Below are 20,957 nucleotides of genomic sequence, written 5' to 3' on the forward strand. Positions count from 1 at the left end.
GACTTGAATTGTAAACTTTCACTTAAAGCACAATTAAAAAAAGACAGAAAAAAGAAAAGTTACCACACATAATCCAAGGGAAGAGGTGACAAATACTGAGGCAAGAAAAGAGGGATAATGGAAGAAGGCCAGCAGGGACATTTGGGAACCAGAGCCCAGGTGGAAGGGTTCACCTTGATAAGATCATGGGTGCTTGTTCCGTTGTAACCAGAGGGAAAGCCTGGAATATGGGTGTGCGTGAGTCTACCGGTAGGCATGGCGTCTGCAGGAAGAGGAAGTCCTGTCCTGTTGCATTTATTTTTCTCAGTGAGATGAGGTTGTTGCTGCGGAATGAGCCTGGCTAGTGTGGTCAGGAAGCAGAGAACACAGAAGCGGTGGGGCCAGCCTGATGGTGTAGCCAGTCTCTCCCTGAATGGCTAAGCCATAATTTGCAACTACCTTTAGAATTCTCCTGCTGGGCTAAAGGAGTCCTTGTGCTCTAAACAGCTGGCTGCAGGTGGGTTTTAGATGACTCATTATTGCCTCTCAAAATAATAGTGACAACTCATCTTCATACTTCCACTTTGTATAGTGTATTTTGTATTAATTCACTCATTCTGTCAGAGATTTAAAATAAATGATTCATGGCTGCCAAGAAAAAAAAAAAAGCTTGTAGAAGTATATGGTTAAAAAAAAGAATTACTTGCCTGTATGTACTGCTTTGATAAACGTAATAAACATTTAAAAAATGACAGGCAATAGAAAAAGCTGGAACAGAGCTCTGGCTATCCCGGCCATCACTGTGCTCAGTAGGATGCGTGGGAAACGCACAAATAGGACTACTTAGAGTTTATCCCAATGATTACCCTGCCATGATTTAGTAACAGGTAATCCCACACCTGAGCGACTGCTGGTGGATGTTCTCAGGAGGAAAAGCCTAGCTCTTTGCCACTTTATTTAGGAACCTAAAGCTTCTCTTAAAAAGAAAAGAACTGAAAACAATATCTTTAGCAATAGAGATTTCCACAGTGTGTAATAAAAATATAAACGTTCTTTTCAGAAAAATGAAAAAGGTGGCATGATCCCAAATTAATTCTGTGATTTGAATAGGCGCTATTCTTAATGGTGATAAGGAAAATGCCTTAAATTTGCGATTAGAAGCCAATATTCTGCCACCTAAGATACAATTACGGATCTCTACTTGTCTGGAGCAAAAGAGAATGAGGAAACTAAAGACTCAAAGAAGAAAGTATTTCACAGGACTAATAGCCCCCATGAACCACAGATTCTTCTAAACTGAGACCAGAAGAACCAGATAGTGCCCAGCTACCACTACTGACCATTCTGACCAGGGACACAATAGAAGGTCCCAGATAGAATGAGAGAAAAATGTAGAACAAAATACAAATTCCTAAAAAAGACCAGACTTACTGGACCTATAGAGACTAGAGGAACCCCGTGAGACTATCATCCTAAGATGTTCTTTGAACGTGGAACTGAAGCCACTCCCAGAGGTTGCCTTTCAGTGAAATAATAGATTGGCCCATAAACAACAACACTGCGAGTATTGTGCTCCCTTAAACAATCAATCATATGAGACCATATGGCTAACAGTTACCCTAAAGCAAAGTTGAGGGGGCAAGGAGGGACAGGGAAGCTAGAATAATGGAAACAGAACAAACAGAATGGAAATGTTGAGAATGTTGACACATTGTAAAAAAGGTAACCAACGTCACTGAACAATTTGTATATAAATTGTTAAATGGGAACCTAATTTTCTGTGTAAACTTTCACCTAAAACACAATAAAATATTTGAAAGAAAAAGGAGCCAACATCCTTTATGAAGATAGTTGCAAAATTCTTAAAACTCCAGCAAAGAATCTAGCAATAATACTTGGTGTCACTGCGTATTTAACTAGATGCAAATTGCAATTCGGAGTGGCTTACCTGGCTGTCTAACTTCTTTTCATACAACACTATGAAGTAAATATTAACATTTCCGTTTTTAGGTGAGGAAACCAAGGTTTAGGAAAATTGTGCCCAAAGTTACAGTTAAGTGGTAAGGTGGGCATTTGAAGTCAGGTCTGTCTTCATCTAAAACCAGTGTACTGAAACACCACACTACATACCATCATGAGTAAATACAACTTATCTCCAAATACAAGACGAGCAGCTCACAAAGAAAACTAAGAGTGCGTTACATCACATCAACAGAATGGGTAGCAAGCATCCTAAGATGACCTTATAGGCACTACAAAGGCATTGTGTAATAATTGAAAGACCCTCAGAAGTTAGAAACAGGTAGATATTTCATTAACTTGGTGTCTCTGTCTTTAAAAACAAAGCCAGCATCAAATGAACTATGAATTAATTGGTCACCATCATAATTATCTATCCTGAAGTACAACACTGTCAGTGATAGGATAATATCCGTACGCCTACAAGGAAGAGTAGTTAATACTACTATTATTCAAATTTACGTACCAACCACTAATGGCAAAGATGGAGAAACAAGATTTTTACCAACTTCTGTCATCTGAAATTGATTGAACATGCAATCAGAATCCATTAATAATTATTAGTGATTGCAATGTGAAAGTTGGAAACAAAGAAGAAGGATTGGTAGTTGGAAAATATGACCTTGGTGATAGAAATGATGCTGGAGATTGCACAATAGAATTTTGCAAGACCAGTGACTTCTTCATTGCAAATACCTTTTTCAACGACATAAACAGTGAGTACACACGTGGACCTCGCTAAATGTAATACACAGAATTCAGATCGACTACATCTGTGGAAAGAGACAATGGAAAAGCTCAATATCATCAGTCAGAACAAGGCCAGGGGCCGACTGTGGAACAGACCATCAATTGCTCATATGCAAGTTCAAGTTGAAGCTGAAGAAAATTAGAACAACTCCACGAGAGCCAAAGTACCACCTCGAGTATATGTCTAGTTATCTAGTGCTGCTATAACAGAAATACCACAAGTGGATGGCTTTAACAGAGAAATTTTATTCTCTCACAGTCTAGAAGGCTAAAAGTCTGCATTCAGGGCACCAGCTCCAGGGGAAGGCTTTCTCTCTCTGTCAGCTCTAGAAGAAGGTCCTTGTCATCAACCTTCCCCTGGTCAAGGAGCTTCTCAGTGCAGGGACCCTGGGTCCAAAGGATGGACTACTCTCCTAGCTCTTGTTTCTTGGTGGTATGATGTCCCCTAGTCTCTCTGCTCACTTCTCCCTTTTATATCTCAAAAGGGATTGGCTCCAGACAAAATCCAATCTTGTAGAGTGAGTCCTGCCTCATTAACATAACTGCCGCTAATTCCATCTCATCATCATAGAGATAGGATTTACAACACATAGGAAAATCACATTAAATGACAAAATGGTAGACAATCACACAATATTGGGAATCATGGCCTAGCCAAACTGATACACATTTTGGGGGGACACAATTCAATTCATGACAGTATATCCCACCTGAATTTAGAGACCATCTCAAGAATAGATTTGATACATTGAAAACTAACAACTAAAGACCGGATGAGTTGTGGAATGACATCAAGGACATTATACAAGAAGAAAGCAAGAGGTCATTAAAAAGAGAGGAAAGAAAGAAAAGGCCAAAATGGATGTCAAAAGAGACTTTAAAACTTGCTTTTGAACATCAAGTAGCTAAAGCAAATGGAAGAAATGATGAAGAAAAAAAGCTGAACAGAAAGTTTCAAAGGACAGCTTGAGAAGGCCGAGTGAAGTATTATAATAACAGGTGCAAGGGCCTGGAGTTAGGAAGCCAAAAGAGAAGAACACGCTCAATGTTTCTCAAGCTGAAAGAACTGAAGAAAAAATTCAAGACTTGAGTTGCAATACTGAAGCATTCTACGAGGAAAATATTAAACAATGAAGGAAGCATCAAAAGAAGATGGAAGGAATACACAGTCACTGTACCAAAAGGAATTTCAGGAGGTAGCCTATGATCAGCAACCAATGGTACTGAAGGAAGAGGTCCAAGCTACTCTGAAGGCATTGGTGAAAAACAAGGCTTCAGGAATTGATGGAATACCAACGGAGATATTTCAACAAGCAGGTGCAGTGCTGGAAGTGCTCACTCGTCTATGCCAAGAAATTTGGAAACAGCTGCCTGGCCAACTAACTGGAAGAGATCCATATTTGTGCCTATTCCCAAGAAAGGTGATCCAACCAAATGCAGAAAATTATTGAACAATATCATTAATATCACACACAGGTAAAATTTTGCTGAAGATAATTAAAAATGGTTGTAGCAGTACATTGACAGGGAGCTGCCAGAAATTCAAGCCGGATTCAGAAAAGGATGTGGAACCAGGGATATCATTGCTGATGTCAGATGGATCTTGGCTGAAAGCAGAGAATACCAGAAAGAGGTTTACTTGTGTCTTATTGACTCTGCAAAGGCATTCGACTCTGTGGATCATAACAAATTTTGGATAACATTGTAAAAAATGGGAATTCCAGAACACTTAATTGTACTCATGAGGAACCTGAACATAGATCAAGAGGCAGTTTTTCAAACAGAACAAGGGGATACTGAGTGGTTTAAAGTCAGGAAAGGTGTGAGTCAGGGTTTTGTATCCTTTCACCATACTTATTCAGTCTCTATGCTGAGCAAATAATCAGAGAAGCTGGACTACATGAAGAAGAAGAACGGGGCATCAGGATTGGAGGAAGACTCATTAACAACCTGCATTATGCAGATGACACAACCTTGCTTGCTGAAAGTCAAGAGGACTTGAAGCATTAACTGATGATGATCAAAGACCACAGCCTTTGGTATGGATTACACCTCAACATAAAGAAAACAAAAATCCTCACAACTGGACCAATAAGCAACATGACGATAAACGGAGAAAAGATTGAAGTTATCAAGGATTTCATTTTACTTGGATCCACAATCAGCACCCAGTCAAGAAATCAAAAGACACATTGCGTTGGGCAAATCTGCTGCAAAATAAGTGTTAAAAAGCAAAGATGTCACCTTGAAGACTAAGGTGTGCCTGACCCAAGCCATGGTATTTTCCATTGCCTCATATGCATGGGAAGACCAAAGAAGAATTGAATTACGGTGTTGGTGAAGAATATTGAATATATCATGAACTGCCAAAAGAATGAACAAATCTGTCTTGGAAGAAATACAGCCAGAATGCTCCTTAGAAGCAAGGATGGCGAGACTACATCTCACATACTTTGGACATGTTATCAGGTGGGATCAGTCCCTACAGAAGGACATCATGCTTGGTAAAGTAGAGGGCCAGCGAAAAAGAGGAAAGCCTTTGATGAGATGGATTGGCATAGTGGGTACAACAATGGGCTCAAGCACAACAATGATTGCGAGGATGGTGTAGGACTAGGCAGTGTTTTGTTCTGTTGTACATGGGATAGCTGTGAGTCGGAACCAACTCGGTGGCACCTACAACAACAACATCATCATAATTATTTGGGTGGCACGAGTGGTTTGTGATCAGCTGCTAACCTAAAGGTTGGCGGTTCGAACTCATCCAGAGATTCCTTGAAAGAAAGGCCTGATGACAAGCTTCTGTAAAGATTACAGCCAAGAAAACTCTATGGATCAGCTCTACTCTATAATACATGGGGTTGCCATGAATTGGAATCGACTTGACAGCATCGAGTTTGGGTGTTGGTTTGTTTGGATCATAATTGTTTAGAACACTTAGAGATTTTCATCAATGCAAAAAGTGGTTGAAAAGAAAAAGATCAAAACATTACTACAACTTCCTGATAGATATAAATACAGTCATCCATCCATTCACTCATTCATTTAGTTGTTTACTGATAACCTACCGTGTGCCAGGCACTGGGCAGATGGTGGCAAACAGTGATAATAGCAGGCGCTCCATGGAAACTCTATGAGGCAGCTCTGCTCTGTCCCATAGTGTCACTATGAGTCGGAATTGACTCGATAACAACAGGTTGGGGTTTTTTTTTTTTTTTTTTTGGTTTACATTGAGCTTGCTGTGTGCCAGCCTATTTCCTAAGTGCTTTATGCATATTGGAACTCTGGTGGTGCAGTGGTTAAGAGTTCGGCTGCTAACCAAAAGGTCAGCAGTTCGAATCCACCAGCCAGTCCTTGAAAACCCTATGGGGCAGTTCTACTCTGTCCTACGGGGTTACTATGAGTTGGAATCGACTCGATGGCAGTGGGTTTTTTTTTTTTCTTTTGGTTTTATGCATATCAAATTATTTAATCTGCATCTAACCCCATGAGGTAGTTACTATTGTTATTATTCCAATAATAACAAAGAAAGACCTGACAATCTGCTTCCATAAAGGTTACAGCCTAGAAAACTCTATGGAGCAGTCCTACTCTGTCACATGGGGCTGCGTAAGTTGGAATCAACTCCACGGCACCCAGCAACAACAATAAAAATTAATGGTCTCTGTCCTGGAAGCCCCTGGGTGGTGCTAGCAGTTAACGAACCCAGTTGCCAATTGAAGGGTTGGAGGTTTGAGTCCACCCAGTGGCACCTGAGAAGAAAGGCCTGGTGATCTATTTCTGAAAAATCAGCCATCAAAAACCCTAGGGAACACAGTTCTACTCTGAAACCTGTGAAGTTGCTATGAGTCGGATCAACTCAGCAGCAGCTGGTTTGGTTTCTGGTTTTGGTCCTCGTGGAGATTCTGCTTTTGTGGAGAAGACAGGCTTAGACCAAATGCGGAATTAGCCACGCAGCTTCAGATCATGGTAAGAGCTAAGGAAGGAGACTGACAGGAAGGGCCCAGTTAGATGGGGCGGGGCTGTCAGGGAGGGGCCCATCGGGGAGGGGAGGGGGAGGCGAAGGGCAGGTGGGCAGGCCTGGTCAGGGGCCTGGGCAGGGTCTGGGTCACTCAGGGGTGGAAGGATGGCCCCGGTGACTGGACTTCTGGCAGGAGTCTGAGAACCGTTGCAGGGTGTGCTAAGGAAGGGATTTTACCTGAAGGATGATGGGGGGCTTTTGGCGTGTTGTTTTTTATGTTTATGAGGCGTTTGTTTCCATGGCAGATGTTTTGTCTTCGATGTCCTTTATTTCTTATTCACCTGGTGTTCTGAGCACGAGGCACCCTCAGGTGTCCTCTGTGGGCAGAGATGATGGTAGCCGTGTTCAACCCTGGCCCTTGTCTCAGGCAGAGGCAGCCCCTCACTCGCACCCGAACCTCCAATTCCAGGCTGATTCTCAGAGTGCTGAGGGCACACGGTACTGGGCAAGTCAAGGGTGGGACAAGGTAGGTACTATTACTACCAGTCACGTTTTACAGGTGAGGATACTCAGATACAGAGTTTGTTTGCCATGGTATCACTGGTTACCAGGAACCAAGTATAGGATTTACGATCAGCGAACTGCTGAAACTATTGCTCTGAGATCATCTTTGAACGTTAATGAATATTATCCCCTGAAGTCTTCTTAAAGCCAAACAATAGTTTAGTAAAGAATGTCTGCCTTGAGCATTGTGCTCTTTTAAGATCTACCTGTATGGAATCAAACTGACAGCAGCGCCTTGAAAGATTAGATAGGAAACCTAGCGGCGGTGAATTTATGTTAATGGGGGAGTAACAACCTGGAAGCGGAGAGTGAGGATGGTTGCACAATTTGAAGCATGTAATAATCAGTGCCACTGAATTGTTCGTGTGGAAATTGTTAAATCAGTGTACTGCTGCTCTGTATATTCTCAACAACAAAAATAAAATCGATATACTTAAAAATAAGTCACAAAAAATTCAATATTGGCCAACATTTGTCTGGGGACGGGCATTTCCAAAGGGCAGAGGCTGTTCTTTCTCGGTTTTGGTGAAGTGCCTTAGTTCGCTGAATTTAATAAAGGTTTGCTGATGTCAATTACTGCAGTGAACCGAGCTCTGTACAAGGCCAAGTTCATGTCCTGTCTGAAGTGATCTTTTGTACTTCTCGAGCAACCTGTGGTTGGTGTCTAATGGTGTTTGGCTGAGGGATCAAGCAATGTGACATATTTGAAGTTTGAGAAGTTACTCATAGACGCTGATGCCCACCCCTTCCCTCTGGCCCCGGGACCAAAGAACAGCGACAAACACGTGCTTCCCTTTGGTTAATTCTCTGCTTTGGGAGGTGGGCAGGGGTGAGATGAGGAATGACCTGGCTTGGAGCTTGGTTCTCGAGCTCCCATCATTCATCTAATAAGCATTCATTGAGCCCCATGACCTACCATGCACTGCACAAACCCCTGGGGAATAAAGGGACAAAATGACAAGGCCTGTGCCCTTGGGGAGCTCACAAGCTGGTGGGGGAGTGGACCCATGAAGACCAGTAACAGAGGTGACACACCGACACGAGGGAGCACAGTCGAAGGCCACGGATGCAGTGAGGGGATCAGGGAGGGCTTCCTGGAAGAGTGGAGCATGCAGCCGCAGGGTCTCCCGGACAGATGTCACTGCCCAAGGAAGGGTGATGAGCTAGAGATCTGAGCGAGAAATGTTTTCTGGAGAAGCAGGGAGTTAGGATGCACATACAGCTAGTGTGGGTTTGGCTTTATTTATAAGGCTTGTCTCAGTCCCTTAGTGTTGCTGTAATACAAATACCACAAGTGGGTGGCCTTAACGAACAGAAATGTACTTTCTCCTAGTCCTGGAGGCTAGAAGTCCATGTCATGGTCATGGCTGTGGGGATCTCTTCCTGGGCATAACCTGGTGGTCCTCACGTGGCCTCTGTCCTTCCCCGTAAGTGCTGTCTTCTGTGTCTACTCTGTTCTTTGTAGACCTCTAAAGCGATTAGGTTTACACCACATCCTACATTGAAATGGCCCCATTAATGTAACAAAAATCCTCTTTCCAAACAGGATCGCATCTACATGTATAGGGGTTAGGGTGCCAACACATATTTTGGGGGGACACAATTCAATCCATAGCAAGGCTCATGCAGTTGGCGCTAATGTACAAGAAGGAAGCACAAGGAACTGAACTAGACTGTTGTTATTACTCTCCTTCTGAGCTTGAGCCAAAATCGATGAGCTTGTGTGTTGCAGTTAGTTTAATGCCAGCGAGCAAGGAGGATCCTAAAAATAGCTTCTGCCAACTGTTGAGCTGATTCGAATGTGGACTCTTGGCTGCCTCAGGATGCTGCCCGTGGCCTTGGGGCTAGTATAGAAAATGGCCACGGAGAGTCTGGGCAGAGGATGGAGCCAGGTGATCTGGGGCAGGTTGGGGGTGTGTAGTGGGGAGGTGGGGAAACCAGACTGAGAAGCAAGGTCTGGAACTCTCCACAGAAATGGCCTCAATTGCCATTAATGCCATCAAACTCTGCAAGGGGGGCAGAGATCTGCAGCCCAACCCATCCAGGACAAGAACCCTGGTTTTGGTCTCAGGCATTCTGAGGATGGCTCCCTCCTCTGGCTCCCCTCTCCATAGGAAGGGTTGTACCGAGGGAGGTCCTCCCTAGTTGTCTTAGTTTGCTAGTGCTGCCATAACAGAAATACCACAAGTGAGTGGTCATTGGGGACCATTTGCTCAGAGGTACCCACTAAGGACATGAGAGCAAATGACTCGCTGTTCTGGAGGCCAAAAGTCAAAATCAGGATCTTAGCCAAGTTCATTTCCTGCCTTGTTGGTGGATGGCACCCTTGTGGGGGTGTGACCATGCAAATAAGGTGTATGGAACCCTAATGAGGGCATTGGTTAGTTTTGCCATCCCACTAGGCTTACACTGAGCCATCCCACAGGTGGAAAGGGAGTACTTTACTACAAGAAGAAGAGACAGGAGTGAGCGTGTCCTTTGGACCTGGGGTCCCTGTGTTGAGAACCTCCTAGACCCAGGAGACAGAGAAAACTGTAACACCAGAGACAGCAAAAGATGGCAAGAAGTGGCAGCAGAGAAACGATGGCAGCAGAACCAGGAGAATACCAAAAGATGGTACAGTGTGGTGGGCTTTCCGGCCCATAGTGTAAGGTGGTTACAATGGGTGTGCCAATGAGGATTATCAATTACCTGTTACTTCCCTAAGAAACCCAATAATAGTGAGTGTTGTCTGTGAGTTCTGTGGGGCCATTGCAACAAATTATGGAACCCAGCAGAGAAGTAGGGAGTGCTGTGAGAGGGACGGCTAGTGTCAGCACTGGTAAAAAGTTTGGGGAGAGGAGGTATGTCTGCCCTCGGCCTCATAGCACTGTGGATCTTGATTCTCTCTCCCCCTCATGAAGTTAGAGGAGGTCAGACACTGCCCCCACCATGCCATTTTTATACCTACCTACTATAGCTCATAGAAACTGGTGGTGTAGTGGTTAACTGCTACAGCTGCTAATCAAAAGGTCAGCAGTTCAAATCCACCAGGCACTCTTTGGAAGCTCTATGGGGCAGTTCTAGTCTGTCCTACAGGGTGGCTATGAGACTATGAGTCAGAATCAACTCGATGGCAATGGGTGGGTTACTGTAGCTCGTACCGATGATTTCCTTGTTTGGATTTTCATGTTTATACTCCAAACCCTGCAGTCTAACATGGAGACTTAGGTCTTGAAGAGGGACAAGCCACACAGAGACCACCAATGGTCTACATCTGACCCATCTTCACCTGCTCGTTTTCTCTCCTCTTGGAGGAAGACAAGACGTTGTAGTCTTCTGCTAAAGACTTTCTATTGAAAAGACAATATAAAGCAAAGAATGCTCATTATCCTATTATCTCAATAAAACAATATTAAGTTTTGCACACTTCCTTCCCAGCCACAGACATTGTTTTTTATCAGCCATTTTATGTTTCATTGTTTTCCCGTTTAACATTGTAACCCAAGCACTTGCTGTTTCTCCAGTTACTGTAACAGCATTACAACACGCCATCTGCCCCTGGGCTGTAATTTGATCCAGTCATTCTCCTGAGGCTGGAGGTGGGGTCGTGGCTCTGCTTTCTCAGAGGTCTTCTGTGTGCGTGTTTTTTTCTTTAAATACTATTTTATTGTGTTTTCAGTGAAAGCTTACACAACCAATTAGGTTCACATTTAACAATTTCTATACAGATTGTTCAGTGACATTGGTTACATTTTTCACAGTGTGTCAACTTTATCCTTGTTCCGTTCAGGTTATTCTGTTTCCATTACTCTAGCTTCCCTGCACCCAAATGTTCACTGTTTGGTCTCATGTAGATGATTTTTTTTTAAAAATAGTTTTTATTGTGCCTTAAGTGAAAGTTTACAAATCAAGTCAGTCTCTCACACAAAAACCTATATACACCTTGCTACGTACTTATGAGTCGGAATCGACTCGACAGCACTGCGTGTTTGGGTTTTACATACTCCCAGTTACTCTCCCCCTAATGAGACAGCCAGCTCTCTCCCTCCACTCTCTCTTTTCGTGTCCATTTCACCAGCTTCTAACCCCTTCTACCCTCTCATCTCCCCTCCAGGCAAGAGATGCCAACATAGTCTCAAGTGTCCACCTGATCCAGGAAGCTCACTCAGGTGGATGATTTTTTAAAGGCACACAGTACTCACAGGTGTTATTGTTTATTTTATAAGCCAATCTATTATTTGCCTGAAAGGTGACCTCCGGTAGTAGCTTCAGTTCCAAGTTTAAATAGTATTTCAGGGAGATAGTCTCAGGGGCTCTTCTAGTCTCTACTGGTCCAGTAAGTCTAGACTTTTTAAGAATTAGAGTTTTGTTCTACATTTTTCTCCCATTCTATCAGGGTCCATCTATTGTGTCTCTGATCAGCAGTAGTCGCCAGGCACCATCTAGTTCTTCTGGTCTCAGGATAGATAAGGCCATGGTTCGGGTAGGCTATTAGTCCTGTAGACTAGTTTCTTCTCTGAGTCTCTGGTTTCCTTCTTTCTCTGTTGCTCCAGACAAGTACAGATCAATAGTTGTATTTTAGATGGCTGCTCACAAGCTTTTAAGACCCCAGACACTACTCACCATACTAAGATGTAGAACATAAACTTCATGAACTGTATTATGCCAATTGACTGAGTTGTTCCACAAGACTATGGTCTTAAGCCTTCAAATCCAGTAAACTAATCCTGTGAGGTGTTTGGTTATGTCGGTTATGTCTAAGAATTATCCATAACTGTGTCCTCTATGTGCTTTATTATATCTATGAATATATATGCAGCACACAATACATGTATATATATATATGCTTTCAGATATACCTATACTTACACACATACACATAACTATACACATATATACGAGCCCTGGTGGGGCAGTGGTTAAGCACTCAGCAACTAACTGAAAGGTTGGCTCTTTGAACCTGCCAGCCACTCCGTGGCAGAAAGATGTGGCCGTCTGCTCCTGTAACGATTACAGCTTGGAAACCCTGTGGTGCAGTTCTACCCTACCCTGTAGGGTCACTATGAGTAGGAATCAACTCGACAGCAACAGGTTTGTTTTTTTTTTTGGGAAGAGTAACTTTGTAAGAAATTGCCAAATAGTTTTCCAGAGAGGCTGTACCATTTTACAATCCCATCAGTGAGGTGGAGTCCACCCTTAGATCCAGGCAGAAATGAGCCCTAGCTTTAGAGGGTCCCACTCCAGGCTTCATGCTACTGCACCTCTCCCCACAGGGCAAGGAGAACCCCACCAGGAGCCCACCTCCCCCAGGCTCAGGTACCCAAAACCAAACCCATTGCTGTTAAGTCAACTCCAACTCATGGCGACCCCACGTATTGTGCTCGGCACAACTGTGTTCCATGGGGTCTTCTTGGCCATAGTCTTTATGGAAGCAAATCACCAGGACCTTTCTTCCACAGTGCAACCGCATGGGTTCGAACCACCAACCTTTAGGTTAGTAGCTGAGTGCAAACCATTTGCACCATCCAGGGACCTCTCAGGTACCCAACACCCCAGAATCCCTTGTACAGCTGGGCCCAGGCTTACCTCCAGGGCCTGCGTGGCCCCTTCTGCAAGTCTGTCCTCCCGGGGTGGCTTGCACAGCTGGTGTGAGTCTTCCTGATTCCAAGAGTGGCTGAGGGGTGGAGGCTGTCAGGGGAGGGGTGGAGCTTGGGCATGCAGCAAGTGTCTACAGTTGTGCACGTGAAGCAGAGAGAAGGGATGCCTAGACCCTGGGTGGGAAGAGCAGGTCATCCAGCTGGACCAGAGACACCTGGCTGCCAAGTTTTGCTCAGAACTCCTAGGAGTCGGAGGGTCCTGCACCTGAACCTGGTGTATCTGTCAAGGAAGGAGGCTCGAACATACTTTATTCCATAGTTGCTTGGCATGTAGCTTTCTGCTATTTAGATACACGGTGTGAAGGCCTCCCTTTGCAGTCTGCCCTGGGCCCTCGGTCCTTGGGGCAGTCTGAATGGGGATGGGAACGAAGGACCAACAAATGGAGCAGTGGAGGACAGCTGGAAGGCAATGGGATAGTTCTGAGAACTCTGAACTAGCGATGCAGGGAGCTGCTCTCTGAGCTCCGCTCTGCCAGTAGATGTTTGTGAACTTGGGCAAAATGCTCAACCCCATCCCCAGGCCTCAGTCTTTCTTCTCTGTGTGATGGGCTTGATTATGCCTCTTTTGTCTAGCTGGGGGTTGCTATGAGGATTATATGAAATAAGATCAATGTCTTTAAGGTCCTTTCATTAAATTCTGTGGATATTTTTGGCAGCTCCTGCCTACTGGGCACTGTGGTTAAGCATACATTTAGGTATTTACCCAAGAGAAAGGAAAGCATACGTCCACCCTCTCTCTCCAAACCATACCACGGGTCCTTTGAGGCTAATTTCCCCTCACCCAGAGGTTGTGAGGTTTAACTGGAAAATAGGAGATGAGAATTCCAGTTGGGGCTGAGCCCTAGGGAAATAAACAAGCCCCTCTGGCTTGTTTTTTGTTTTCAATCTATAAAATGAAGGCGGGATGAGAGAATCTCTAGAAGCCAATCTTTTATTTCTTTTATGTCCTTCCATAGCAATAACAGGTCTGTAGTAGGGGCTCAGAAGGGTTCGCTAGATTTGTTTGCTGCATGATTTGGTATGGGTACCATAAGGCCTTGTCTTCTCAGACACAAATGTGTGTAGGTGTGTGTGCTTATACATGGGAGAGCGTCTACACACACACACACAGACACAGACACACACAGACACACACACACATCCCTCTACCTCTCCCATTGGTCCCTCTTCAATCCAAGTCACACTTCCCGCTGGACTATTACAGCCTGGGAGGCATTTTCCAAGACACCAAGGCACAATGCTGTAAATCCTAACAGAGGTAATGTTAAGCTTTATGCCTTTAGCGCTCGGAGACTATGGGACCCTGGGGATCTCACGTTCCTTGGAGAGTTGATGGCCATGAGTCATTTCTATACCTTGAAGTTGCCACTTTTATTTCTGACTGATGTCAAACCCTTCCTGAGGACTGGGCAAATATTCCATTCTCCCTGCGTCGTCATGAGGAGGAGAAAGCCCTGTCCCCTGACATGTGGGTGCCAGTGGAGGGAGGCTCCCAGAGGTGCCGGCTGGGGACTTCCTCACTGGGGGAGCGGATGCTCTTTTCAGATCAACAAATGTATCATAAGGGAGACCTGGCACCATGGGAAATCCTAAGCTGGGTGACCTCATCTTGGGACTTCATATTAATTTGGATGGGAGGCAAAACACAAATTCATAAAAGGTAAAATAAGCCACAGGACAACTCAAGAACCACTCCAAGGCAGCGGTCTGTGGTTAAATGAGGTGTTTTCACGATGAGTTCAGAGGAGGAAGAAAAGCATCAATACAAGACCCCTGATCTAGGGCCAAGGAGCCTGGTGGTGCAGTGGTTAAGCCCCTGGCTGCTAGCAGAAAAACTGGCAGTTTGAACCCAGCAGCCACTCTGCAGGAGAAATATGTGACAGTCGACTTCTACGACGATTGTTGTTGTTGTCAGGTGCTGTCCAGTTGGTTCCAATTCATGGTGACCCTATGTACAATAGAACGAAACACTGCCCAGTCCTGGGCCATCCTCACAATCCTTGCTGTGTTTGATCCCATTGTTGCAGCCTCCTTGAGGGTCTTCTTCTTTTGCTGACCCTCTACTTTACCAAGCATGCTTTCTCCAGGGCCTGATCCCTCCTGATAACATGTTCAAAGTATGTGAGACATAGTCTCGCCATCCTTGCTTCTAAGGTGCACTTTGGCTGCACTTCTTCCAGCCTTGGAAACCCTATGGGGCATTTCTACTCTGTCCAATAGGGTCACTATGAGACAGAATCAACTCGATGGCAACGGTTTTTTTTTGGTGTGGATTTAGGGCCAGGTGCCCAGGGACCAGACATGCTAAGACAGGCAGGTCTCCATGTAAGAGTGTGGAGCTGGAGACCAGGCATGGCAAAGCCCTGTGCTTTATCAGAGAGGAAATCAACTGCTAACTGCATCCAGGAACTCTGTCCTTGGGAACACCCACAGAAGCGAAATTTAACTTTTATTCACTATTATCTTCCTTGAATCTAACAGGAGGGTCCCCAGTCTTGTTCTGGGGAAGAGCCCTTACTGATTCTCCAGCCATCTGAAGTGGAACTTCCAGGCTGGCAGGGCACTGGACTGCAGGGCCACCGGGGTCCTAGTGTTGCATGTGCATGTTTCACCTTTCCCACTGTCCACCACGGTATTCTGGATAATGAGACAGTGTCCCACGTACGCCTTTGGACCCTGCCTGGTACAAGGGCTTCAGCAGAACACCACGGTCCCAAAGTGCCAACTCCCTCTGCAAGCCCTTTAAAAGCGCCGCTCTCTCCAGGGAATGAACACGCATTGGTATTCGCCAGGTCCTGGCGCACAGAGGGGTCCCTCTTCACTTGCCTCGTTTCCCCCGGGGAGCTCCGACCCCAAACGCGGGTCCCCAGCCATTCTCTGCACACCCAAGGGCGCGCTTTCCCACCAAGGGGCCTGGGCTGCAGGGCCCTTCCAGGCGACCCTCTGAGCACTACCGTGTCTGGGGTCTGGGCGCCCGGGCGGCGTGACACTGAGGCCTGGGGAGCGGCCGCGCCGTTTGCCCCTCGCCCGGGGGACCGGCGTCCCCCGGTCCCGCCAGCGCAGGCGCTCAGCCGCCGCCGCGCCCGCAGCCAGGCCCGGGAGGGACGCGGGGCCGCAGGTCGCCGCCCGGTCCCCGCCCGCGGCCCGGGGCCCCGAGGTGCGGCCCGGCCCCGGAGGCGGTCTTGGAGGCGGGCCCGGGGACGATCCGGGGCGGTCCGCGCCGGCCGGCCGGGAGGGGGTGCTCGCGCTCGGGCTCAGGGCGCAGCGAGGCCGGCGGGCGGGCGGGCGGCCTGCCCGGTTCCGGCCCGTCCCCGCCGCAGCGCCGCGTCCCGGCCGAGACCGAGCGGCGAGCCGGCGCGGCGCCGAGCGAGGCGCGGCCATGGCGGCGGGGAGCCGCGGCGGGGTCGCGCCGGACCCGGGGCCCCCCGGCCCTGCCGCCCGCCGCGCCCGCCGTCCGGGGCTGCTGCCCGCCGGCCTCCGGCTGCTGCTGCTGCTGCTGCTGCTGGCCCGGCCGGCCGTGTGCGCGCCAGGTAAGCCGGGGACCCCGCGGGTCGCCGTTAGCTCCGAATCCGGGCCCCCGCCGCCCCTCTATTCTCCGCGGCCCCCGCGCCCTCTTTTCTCGAGATGCTTCGCTTCCCCTCGGGCCCAGCGCATAAAGGCGGGGGACAATCCATCCAGAAGATGCGAGAGGGCGGATTCGGGCCAGTCGTGCCAAACGGCTGCAGAGCCTTCCTCCTGCGCTCCCTGGAGCCGGCGGCTTCCCCTCGGCATGTGCCTGCTCCCCGGCAAGATGCAGGCGCTGGAATTGTGCTCGTGCATGACGATTTGAATGTGGTTTGGGATACTTTGTTGTCGGGGCGTAGGGGCGCATTCACATATGTGTGCTTGCAAACAGTAGTGCATTGCCCTAAGTGGCCCTGCACCCCCAGAGGCGGGCAGGCTGGCTGGGTCCCCCCACCCCATGCACCGGGACACAAAGAACAGTCAAAGACAATCTCTTGGAAAGCGCCCTGGCCACGGTTCTTTCCAGAGAAACAGCGCGTCGCCTGGTTTTTGCAAAGGCATGATTAGTACAATGGACTATGAAAATATTGTGATTCTAAGTGTCAGGGCATGAAAGGAGAAGGGCTGCTTTTATAACAGAGGCAACTGAGCGACTGCTCTTGAGCAGGAGTGAGGATGCCTGGTTTATAAAGAAGCTGTGGGTGGGATTTGTTGTTGCCAACGATGGACTTCATGTTGCTTCCTGAGGTGCTGTCTGTCCACCCTGGGTGTACACACAGGGTGACTGTTGGTCTGGAACTGTCTCTGGGCTGACATACACTAGGCCAGTGACCTCTCCGGCACACACACTTGACCAGTGTCAGGGAGACCAGGAAGGTGGGGTGGCCAGCCAGGGGTGGAGAACGTCCCTACCCAGAACAAAAACCAGAAAGCAAGACAAGCTACTCTGATCCTCCCTTCTCATAGAAGGGATCGAAGGCCTGCCACAGGGCATGGAAGGACATGGAGCATGTTTGGATCTCACTGTCAGAATTGTAACCAGTGCCACACAGAGGAAGGGACTTCAGAGATCCGAGAATGTACCCACTTATAGTAAAGAGGAAACCGAGGCGCAGAAGGGGTTTGCTCAAGGTCACAGCTGTGTTGGTACGTAGTTACCACTTGACCGTACTCCCTACTGCTCTTGACCTGTAGACATTTACGCAGCTGGGACCTCCACAAAGTTTTCGCCTAGCTGGATCCCTGCCCCAGGGAGCTGGGCCAGAGCTGGGGTACACAGATGGGTCTCTTTTAGGCAGTGGAGAGAGAGTGCAAACAGCTCTGTTTCACCCAGCACGTGAGGTCTCAGTCCTGTTCCCTGGCTGTGTGCTCCAGCCCTGGGCGTCCAGAGGAGGGGAGACCCTGGGCTGTCTGGGAGACGAGATAATGATGAAGGTCCCCTTGGCTTTAGTCAACAAACAGAGCCCATGGAGACTAATGGGTTCTTCTGGTGTGGGACTCACAATCTAATTGCTTCCATTTGCTGAGTGCTTTCTGTGTGCCAGGTGCTGTATTTTATACACGATTTAGTCACTTATCATCCCCATTTGACAGATGAGGAAACTAAGGCTCCAGGACTTTATTTGCCTCCAGGCTGGTTTAGCTCCAAAGTCTATGCAGTTAAAGTCTGAACCCTATTGCTTCCTCAGGTGGAAGTTGCTATCTGGACCTACTGTAGGTGTTGTGAAGAATATAAGTAATTATTTAAAAAAATTTAAAACAAGTAGTATAGCTGTTTGTACTAGTCCTCCACAACTTTCTCCTCTTTATAAGTCCTTTTCCTTTTCGACCGTAGCTCCCAATACAAATATTCAACTTGTTGTTTTTGTTATTGTTGTGAGTTGCTGTCGAGTCAACTCCAACTCATGGCGACCCCTTGTTCAACAGAACGCAACGTATCCCAGTCCTGCGCCATCTTCACAGTTGTTGCTCGAGACCTTTGTTGCAGCCACTGTGTACTTTGAGTGCCTTCCGGCCTTGGGGGCTCATCTTCCCATGCTGTATCAGACGATGTTCTGTTGTGATCCATGGGTTTTCAGATGATTTTCTTCCTAGTCTGTCTTAGTCTGGAAGCTCTGCTGAAACCTGTCCAGCATGGGTGACCCTGCTGGTATTTGAAATACCAGAGGTATAGCTGCCGGCATCACAGCAATATGCAAGCCACCACAGTATGACAAACTGACTGAACGGTGGTGCGTATTTAACCTGGAGACACAAAATTGACTATCTTTCTCTAGAACTGATATCAGAGAAACAACCTCAGCCTATTATTACTTTGTGTTTTGGGCTCCTCTGGCTTGCGCACAAGGAGCCCTTGTGATACAGTGGTTAAGTACTTGGCTGCTAATCCAAGGGTCAATGGTTGGAAACCACCAGTTGCTCCGAGGGAGAAAGATGTGGCAATCTGCTTCCATAAAGATTACGGTCTTGGAAACCCTCTTGGGCAGTTCTACTCTGGCCTGTAGGGTTGCTATGAGTTAGAATGGACTGGCCAGCAAATAGGGTTTTTTTTTGGCTGGTTTGTACAGCTGGTTCCAGGCTGAGTAATACAATAGGAACTAACAAAGTAGCCGACATCTTTTCAGAAGTGGCTGCCTGTCCTCAAGGATCCAGTTGGAAGCACAGAGCACAGCATGGACAAGGGAACCCAGGTCCTGGGCATGGGAGGCCGTGAGTGACCTGCTGGGCAGGGGTCCTCAGGGGAGGCCTCTAATGGTGGCTCCTGACCCACTTCCTGTTGGCTGTGAGGAGCAGTGTTGATGGAGAGAGTGTCCTACTGTAGCTAGGCCACGGGGACGACACTTGGGGTGGCAAGTGGCTGCTGCCCTGGAGAGAGCTGAGCTTCAGTTGTTTGGCCCACGTCTCCCCTGGGCCACCGGGACCCCTTGCTGCCGTCCTTCGTGTTGTGTTTCCATCAGCAGAGCAGGGGCCTTGAGCCTTGCTGGGGTGACTCTAAAGTGCTCATCAGAAAATGGCAAGGTGGTGCAGTGGTTAAGAGCTTGGCTGCTCTAGGTTGGAATCATTCCCCAAACCAACTCCACAGACACGGATTGGCCTGGACTATAAGATAGACAATGATGCTGGTGAGGAGTGAACTTCGTGCCTCAAGTAGACACATGAGTTTATGTGGGCGACTCCTGTCTGGTGGTGAGATGAGAAGGAAGAGGGGGACAGGCTGGTTGAATGGACACAGGGAATACAGGGTGGAGGGGAGGAATGCGCTGTCTCATTAAGGGGAGAGCTGCTGGGCGTGCACAGCGGGGTGTGTGTGGCTTTTCGGATGAGAGAGTGACTTGATCTGTAAACTTTCACCTGAAGTACAATAAACAAACAAAAAAAGAGCTTGGCTGCTAACCAAAAGGCGGGAAGTTCGCATCCACCAGCCACTCCTTGAAAACCCTATAGGGCAGTTCTACTCTGTCCTATAGGGTCGCTATGAGTCAGAATTGAACCGACTCAGTGGCAACGGGTTTGGTTTTGGAGAGTTGGTGGCGCAGTGGTTAAAGAGCTTAGCTGCTAATGGAAAGATTAGCAGTTTGAACCCACCAGCCGTTCCGTGGGAGAAAGATGTGGCCGTCTGTTTCCATAAAGATTTACAGCCTTGGAAACCCTATGGGGTATTTCTACCCCATCCTATAGGGTCTCTATAGTTGAAATCGACTCGATGGCAACGGGTTTGGTTTCTGGTCTTTTGGGTATCACGTGTTAGGTGGCAGTTCCTTCTGAAAACCATCTCCGTCTTCAGAAGGTTGCTCTGTTCGCGTTAACTTCTGTTAGATGGAACCCACCTTCCAATTTGTTCCCTTAGTTCAGTCTTTATATAAATTTCTACGTTGTATTGATCTCTCGTGTATGTCTATCTCATTCGGCTTTTGAATGTGTCTCTCAGCCCCACCCCACTCCCCCCGCCTTTTTTTTTTAACGTTTATAAGTTTGGTTTTGACTGTTCATGTTGTGGAAACAACTTGTAAAGCTTTGGACTTGATTTTGAACGCAGCACTTTTAGGAGGCCCGACATCCAAAATACAAGAAGAAAGAGTTGTTTCTCCATATCTACCTCTTACTCAGGGGCAAGTTTTTCTTAAAATAATAATTATCGTGAAAGTGAGATCTTTGCAGAGAATTTTGGAAACCAGTAAAAGGTACAGAAAACAGTCACCCATAACCCCGCAACCCACAGACAGCACTGTAAAGAATTTTGTCCTTTTCTTTTTGTATGTTAGCATTAAAAATAATAATAATAATAATAACACGAGGATTGAAGTTTATGCACCATGGTGTTGACTGTTTTTTTTCACTCAATATTTTACTTAAGCATTTTTCCATTCCCTAAAGACTACTTGAATACACAGTTTTCCATCCTAATAATTTTATTTACTTTTTCTTTCTCTTATTTCCAGCTTTTTTGGCTGTAATAAATAATGCTCCGGTACGTATCTATGTAGATAAGGATGTGTCTGTATTTCTTTGTGTGGGTTTTTTTTAGTCTACGTTTCTACAAA

Source organism: Loxodonta africana, chromosome 8 (assembly GCF_030014295.1).
Source record: "Loxodonta africana isolate mLoxAfr1 chromosome 8, mLoxAfr1.hap2, whole genome shotgun sequence".
NCBI lineage: Eukaryota > Metazoa > Chordata > Mammalia > Proboscidea > Elephantidae > Loxodonta > Loxodonta africana.